Genomic DNA, 7,873 nt, shown 5'->3' with positions numbered 1-7,873 from the left:
AACCATAGAGAGAAGCCATCTCCCTTCTCACACAATGCATAAAGCCATAATCCATAATACACACAACACACTATGAGTTGTGTCCACACACATCTAACCCTAGCTAATGTCCACACACTATGACTGGACGCGGTCATTTATGTCTAACACATGCTGCTACCTAACATGCCAGCACATAGCATAGCTGGCACACACTGACATCGAGCTTGAATCTCAACATGATGCCATGTTGAAAAATAGGTAGAGGGAGAGGAGACACACACACAGGAGCAAACCCTAATGTATATTGCAAACCCTAACCATAGAGGGAAGCCATCTCCCTTCTCACACAATGCATAATGCCATAATCCATAATACACACAACACACTATGAGTTGTGTCCACACACAACTCATAGTGTGTCCACACACTATGAGTTGTGTCCACACACTATGAGTTGTGTCCACACACATCTAACCCTAGCTAAATGTCCACACACTATGATCAGCTAGACGCGGTCATTTATGTCTCACACATGCTGCTACCTAACATGCCAGCACAGCATAGTTGGCACACACTGACATCGAGCTTGAATCTCAACAATTGCTACCCTACTCATGCAGGAAAGCAAAACTCCATAGGAGTTGAACCGAGTTCAAGGATACAGCCTGGATGATGGAATTATGTATTATAATCACAGGCTATGCATTCCCAATGATGAGGGAACTAAGGGTATGAAGCCCATGATAGCCTTATTGCAGGACATCCAGGTTTCATCAAAACCTACATGTCTGTGAAGAAAAGCTTCTTTTGGCCTGGACTAAAAAAGGATGTACTTAATCATGTACGTCAATGTCTGACATGTCAGAAAGTCAAGGCCGAGAGAGTAAAAATGCCTGGGAAGTTACATCCACTTCATCCCCCAGATGAAGTGGGAATACATTAGTATGGATTTTATAACTGGTGGATTACCTTCAGTGCAATCAGGTTACAACTCCATCTCCGTGGTAGTTGATAGATTAACCAAAGTTGCCCATCTTCGTGGTAGTTGATAGATTAACCAAAGTTGCCCATCTGATTCCAGTAAAAGAAACCTACATTGTAGTGGATGTGGCCAGAGTGTTCCTCAAGGAAATCTTCAGATTGCATGGCCTACCCCCTAGAAGAATAGTAAGTGATCGAGACCCCAAATTCATGTCAAGATTTTGGACTACCATTTTCAAAGCAGTAGGAACTTTCTTGGATCTCAGCACTGCTTACCAGCCTAAGACCGACGGTCAAACAAAAATGGTAAACCAAGTAATTGAAGATATACTTTGGTCATGCTGTGGTGGCAGGAAACCCAAGAAGTGGCTAAGTTATCTGCACCTAGTCAAGTTCGCCTACAATGCTTCTTATCACCGAAGTATTGGGATGAGCCCTTTCAAAGCTCTGTATGGAGACAAGATTACTTAACTCCATTAACTTGGTCCGTCGATCCATTGATTAGGGTTGAGATATCCAGACAGATGCTTGACGACATGGAGCAGCAGATGCAGTCAATTTGCAAAGATATAAAAGCTGCCCAGGATAGACAGAAATAGTATGCAGATAAGAAGAGGACAGACAGAAAATTCGAAGAAGCAGATATGGTCTTCATTCGAGTACGCCCCAAAAGAAGTTCTCTATCTCTTGGGAAGTACAAGAAGTTATCCCCCAGATATTGTGGGCCATATCTGATTACAAAGAAAGTCGGTGACTTAGCCTATGAACTTCTTCTGCCTCCTCATCTCAAAGTACATAATGTATTTCATGTCAGCCTACTTAAAAAGTATGTACCAAGCCCGAATAATGTGCTTGATGATGAAATCTTAACTTCTTCAACCCAAGGGCAGATGGAACTCCAACTTGAAGAAATCCTTGATGTTCGAGAGAAGGTTCTCAGGAATAGAATTCTGAGAGAATTATTGGTTAAATGGAAGTTCTATCCTTTTGAAGATGCCACCTCGGAGAAAGAAGCCGAACTATTGCGGGATTACCCCCAGTTTCCGAGATGAAGACTTCTCGCATTTTTCAAGTGGGAGAGAATGTAAGATTCCTCCCCAACCTCTCAAGAAGTCCAGTATCTTCCCCTGTAATCAAATCCCTCTTCAAAAATATAAAAGATCTTGATGCATAAAAGAATTTTTTTAATTTTAAAAGTGTTACTTTCATCAAAATTGATTTTTATGCATAAATAGATGCATAAAAGATTTTTTTTTAATAAAAGTGTTACTTTCATCAAAATTGATTTTTATGCATAAATAGATGCATAAAAGAATTTTTTTTTATAAAAGTGTTACTTTCATCAAAATTGATTTTTATGCATAAATAGATGCATAAAAGAATTTTTTGAATTATAAAAATGTTACTTTAATCAAAATAGATTTTATGCATAAAAGAAATTTTTATTATTATAAAAGTGTTACTTACATCAAAATTTATTTTTATGCATAAAAGAAATTTTTTTATTATAAAAGTGTTACTTTCATCAAAATTGATTTTTATGCATAAATAGATGCATAAAAGAATTTTTTTACTATAAAAGTGTTACTTTCATCAAAATTGATTTTTATGCATAAAAGGATTTTCTTTTATATAAAAGTGTTATTTCCATAGAAGTTGGACTTTATGCATAAATAGATGCATACAGAATTTTACATCAAAATAAGAGTTCTCTTTAATCCTATGTTTAAATCCCATGAATATTGGAAATGAATAAGTAAATACTCTGTGAAAGAAAATTCTACCGTTTCATATTCTCTAGGATGGTAATGAGAAAACTCAGAAAAACTATCGAAGTCAGAATTTTAGATAAATGATTAATTCATTCCTCATAGGAATTCGTTGATTAGTTTTGAATTCAATTAAGCAAATACTCAATGAATTAAATTCAATAAAGTAGTAATTGAAATATTACCCTTCGAGAAAGATGGTTCAGGGAGAACCTTTCCAGACTCAAACCCTGAATCAGACTATGACCAAGACATAACTCCTTCATCAGTTTCAAGAAAAGACAATGTGACCAGTTCAAGAAATTCACTCAAATCACCACCGAATCTGAAATCAAGTTAAGACCCTTTGATTCGGATTTGAGGATCAAGGTTACAAAATTCATGAAATTTTGTTGGAATTCAGACCTGCGATCTACAAGTATTGGGATACAGATTTAAGATATACTCATTATATTGAAAAGAAAATAAAAAATAAAAACTTGCATAGAAACCCTGTTTTCTTATGCCGGAATGCTGGAGGGAGCATTTGGTATATGTATTTTTCTAAGGGAAGTTCAGTTTTTGCAACAGCTGGCACGGGGAGTGTTCAAAGGATGGCTCACGTGGCAAAAACTGGCCCAAGTCTTGACCAGCCTTGGTATGGTGAAAAATGGTGTGCTTCCAAGTACGATGGGCAAGGGCTGACGAAGCGGTCCTCCCTGAGTGAAGTACTAGGACACCTAAGAAGGATCCTGGAGGGTTCTGACCAAGCGATGCACGGGCTCGCGGTGCTTAGGACACCCATGCGTATGTCGTGGAAGATATATATTATATGATGGACCAATGTTTATTGTAATCTGTTACTGGATCTTGTTGCTGACCAGCTGGTCTTAACGGAGAGTCCAGAGTGATACTGTTTTTTTTTTGAGAGACAAGGATTGAATGGAAATTTTGAGTTATGACGTCTGTAACCAATAATTGTTTGTGAATGGATTGTTTTATAAGTTAAAGTTTAAAGAGGAGTGTGTGTGTATCTGTATTCTAAAGTAAAAGTTAAGAAAGGCATTCAATTATGGGTGGGTGAGTACCTGTCTCGTTCTACCAATTCTAGTGGTTGGGCGGTGGTGGCTAACCCATGGGCTGGATGGGGTTAGGCTAGAATCAGTAGAGTTTTAATAATAAAATTGATTAATAGGAATACGTTTAGAACTCGAGTAGTTAAATAAAAGCCTGAAGACTTCTCTAATGAATAGATCAATGGTTGTGCCTGATTCAATTAGGAAAAAAGCATTGATCCCTTCAAGTTAAGTCTGTAGTAATAGTTTCCCTTCTATCTGGTTTATTCACATGAAGGTTAGTTCAGTATCTTGACTTCGTTAGAAAAATCCGTTAAGAAAATAAAAATGGTAGAATCGTCTTGTTTTTCGGGCATGGAAATTTTTCCCAGTTTTGGTTTTCGGAATGACCACTGGTGGTCAGCTTAGTCTCGTGTGCCCAGACATTCGAGGGCGAGGCCCCGAGTGGAAAACCGTGCCCTGCGCATGAGGGAGCTGCTTCCGCTGCTAGCTACTGGGAATCCAGTGTGCGGAGGGGGCAGTGGGATTTCACATAAAGAAAGATCAGAGTGGAAAACATTCCACTCCGGGCAAGCTATAGAGGCGATGCGCGTTTTACTGCTAACCCTGTTGGAAATCAGCCCACACAAGACTAGCAACCTCCTTGTGGAAGGAGTTCCTTGTGGTAAGAAATCCCATGAATATTGATTTTGCTAAGACAAGATGAAATCCTTGAGGCATAAAACAACCAATTGTCATGTATAAAACTTAGACATTGATAAAAACATTCAAAGGAGAAATACTCACATAGTGTGGCCAAGCTCTTTAATAAAGTCACGCACATCAAGTGACATGACATCAGTATATTTCTTGTTCCCTATTCATTCATAGGAAAGATTCACACACATAAATAGGAAAACTCTACATATGACCAAGGAGTCAAAACATAGCATATCATAGTGCCCTTATGTTGTGCATGTTGTTGTGTCCCAAAGTCAAGTTTGTGTTTGCTACAACGCTCCCTTTGTGATGGTGACCATGTTCATGCACTACCAATAATGAAATATCAAGATGTTTGTATTTTCAATCAACTTACCAAAGACACAAAAAAATGTCCAAATTTGGGATATAGTACCTTCTTTTTGTTTACTTGTAGACCCTTGCTCAGACAATAACGACCCATGCGAAGTCACATCCTCATTCCCATTCTCCACATTTGACATAAACACTATTGTGAATGTTAATTTATTAGACCATATAGAAATGATAGATGTAGATTAGAAGATTTATAATGCAAGCCACAAGATATGACATTAACTCACATTTGTATAAGTCCTCCTCATATTCTGGTCACGTATCGAGGGGATAGTCCAACCACCAAGGACATCGATTAAACTCCCACCTTGAAATAATTCTCTCCAAAAAGTGTGAAGAGTACAAACTCCCCTTTGAATCTGGCCTACTCCAAGATTGTATTTTTGCACGCAAAACATTAAATTTCCCTTGAGTAGACAAAACTCGTACCCACCTACACTTAGTCATTGAGAAAAACTTAGTGAGCACTTGAAAACTTATTGTTATACATATAATACATTTATGCAATGAAGGCCATAAAATTTCATAAAAATTTTGATAGAGTCTCCTTTCTTTTGAGACCAATTTTTTAGCCACCTACGAAGTGGGCTCCCACATCAGTTAAAGGCATGATATAATCACACGATAGTGTTAAGACCTTTACAAGATAATTAAAAGATAATGAAAAGTATATCTATCTCAACTCTGGCTACTTGGTAGGGTCTTGTGTGGGTTTTATATCATTTACCAAATATGAGAAGACCATTTCAAGATGCATGTCTTTGGAAGAGTAGTAGAAGTCTACAAAACCCTTAGGCAACTCAAAACCCTATTAATATAGATCATAAAAGATAGTTTCGGCCTTGGAAAGCATATACTGCCAATAGGTCTCTTTTTTCAAATATGTCCTGAGTTTAGAGGCAGTTGAAAATCTTTCCACATATGCTTCATCTCTGACTGGGATGATATAATCATGTGTAGTACATCTTGTTTTCTATAATCACATTTCAATTATGTATGAAACAAATACTTCTTGATGAACAAAGGATGCTTAACAAGTTAAACTCACCTTTGTGCTAAAAGGCGTGATTGTGCAAGGATAAGAAGTTTATCCTTTGAGAGTGGACCGCTCCAAAGTGACCAATCATAATCATACACAAGCTTGAAGAAGCCATCCCCATTGTTTGGATTGGACACATTAAACATCTTGTATGCCTTGTCATGGTAATGCACGCCTACAGCTTGCGTTATTTTGTCACAATGTTTCTTATACTCATCTTCCCCTAAAGCATCTTTGTCCAATCATGCAATGGCTTTTTCTTTGACTTATCTATTTCATCCTACAAGCCAATGGAAAAATATCTCATACAAATGTAAGAACTACACATAAACAATACGAATGTAAAATCTTTTTAAAAACATTACCTTCCACACAAGAGTTGCACCAATAACTGTGGTAGGTGCATTATACCATGGATCATGACTACGATGCTCAACAAGCATTTGCAACTCAACCCACGGTTTTTCTTCTTCTGTGCGCTGGTCTAACAGCGATGCATTATTAGCTTGCCCAAATTTTTGAAACAAGAATACTTCATGTGTAAAAGAATTCTCCACATGAGCCCTTGAAATCCTTCGAATACAAGAAGAGTACGCATCACAATAAAAAACCACTATATCCTTTAGAGTGTAAATATATAAACTCCCCAAAATGACCTATTTGTTTCCTTTTAGGCTAGAAGTAACTCTCCTTCCTTTTAGGCTAGAAGTAACTCTCCTTCCTTACATTTTTCCACATCCATAAAGTGACATGGAATGTGTATATGTCTCTCTCGATGTTTCCCATAGCCTTCAAAACAAAAAAAATAATAAGCTAGGACAGCATGAATGCATAAAAAGTTTAAGCCTTCATAATAAGCCAAATGCAATTACCTTCTCTCATGCAAGACATCCAAGATTTCACCCTTTGGTTTCCATCCCACACTAGGTATTCGTATCCTTTGAGATCCTCCAGTGGTAAAGCGTTATCAAACCCATCACTCAATCCACTCCAAGTAGGGCCCCATAGAGCAAGGTCAAGTTGAGTTATCCTTAGATCTTCCGTAGAACCTGGTCGTCAAAGTGAGACAAGGAAAGGGGGAGATAGATTGGCAAAGTAACCAGGATAATCAAACACCTCACAAAAAGCACCTCAACTTTCTCCCTGGTCGTCATACGTATGGCCTCGTGGGGTACAAGACGACATAATGGCACTACTGGTGGAGGTTTGGTGCGCTTTATGATAAAGCCCTTCAAGATCTCATCCACCAACTTCACTTCAATTGCTCTTTCAAGCAATTTATTTCCTATCTCTACATCAACCTCATTATCCCCTAGACCCTCATGCACTCTCATACCTTCATTTATTTGCAGCCACCTCCAAGCCAACATCAAGACCTTTTACCCTTTCTTGCTCCTCATGTCCCTCTCCTTGAGTAATAACCTTGGTAGTACATCCACACTTTGTATAACCTCCTAATTGGCATCTCCGTGAGGAGTCGCAAGCTCATCATCATCCAAATGTGTGCCTTTAACATGGGAGATTGTCCTTGTAACATCAGTAGTATAAGTAGCCCGTGAAATGGACCTAAGGGAGTATTTTCTTGAAGATGATCACTTCCTCTGTCCCTTCTCATTCCCCATCTACAACAACAACATTCGGTCATATATCAAAACAATGCAAAAAATACCTTTTTTTTAAGCCATGCCATGGACAGAGAGAGAGAGGGTGACTAGATTAATATTAAGGCATTTCTTCTTTATAAACTTGCTTCCTTATAAGACGACATTAGAGATTTGTATGCTAAGAGAGAGCTCCCTCGCGGTAGATACCCTTGCTCACCTCCTTGCTCTCGACACCCTCACCTCCTTGCTCTCGACACCCTCACCACCGTAGCTACCACTTTCAAGACCACATAAATATTATAGGAAGGGCACTGGTGGAGGCTCCGCAATTTTGCATGACACCCTTTTTTTAAGAAATTATTTGCTCCC

Source organism: Cibotium barometz, chromosome 29 (assembly GCF_041138505.1).
Source record: "Cibotium barometz isolate CiBa-2024 chromosome 29, ASM4113850v1, whole genome shotgun sequence".
Classification (NCBI taxonomy): domain Eukaryota; kingdom Viridiplantae; phylum Streptophyta; class Polypodiopsida; order Cyatheales; family Cibotiaceae; genus Cibotium; species Cibotium barometz.
Note: the sequence above shows the minus strand (reverse complement) of the source record.